The sequence below is a fragment of the Eimeria mitis genome, genomic scaffold (assembly GCF_000499745.2).
Source record: "Eimeria mitis Houghton genomic scaffold, Emh_scaff421, whole genome shotgun sequence".
Taxonomy (NCBI): domain Eukaryota; phylum Apicomplexa; class Conoidasida; order Eucoccidiorida; family Eimeriidae; genus Eimeria; species Eimeria mitis.
The window spans coordinates 15,179-15,387 of NW_013572535.1; positions in this window are offsets into that span (position 1 = coordinate 15,179).

Genomic DNA, 209 nt, shown 5'->3' on the forward strand with positions numbered 1-209 from the left:
TTTCTTTTCTTTGTTTATTACTATACACAAATGACTAAAAAAAATAAAAAAATAAAAAAACAAAAAAAAAATAAAAATAAAAAAATAAAAGATAAAATAAAAAGAAATAAGCCGTGAATAAACACAGATAAACAAGGAAAACAATAAACAGACAAATAAAAAAAAAAAAAAAAAAAAAAAAAAAAAAAAAAAAAAAAAAAAAAAAAAAA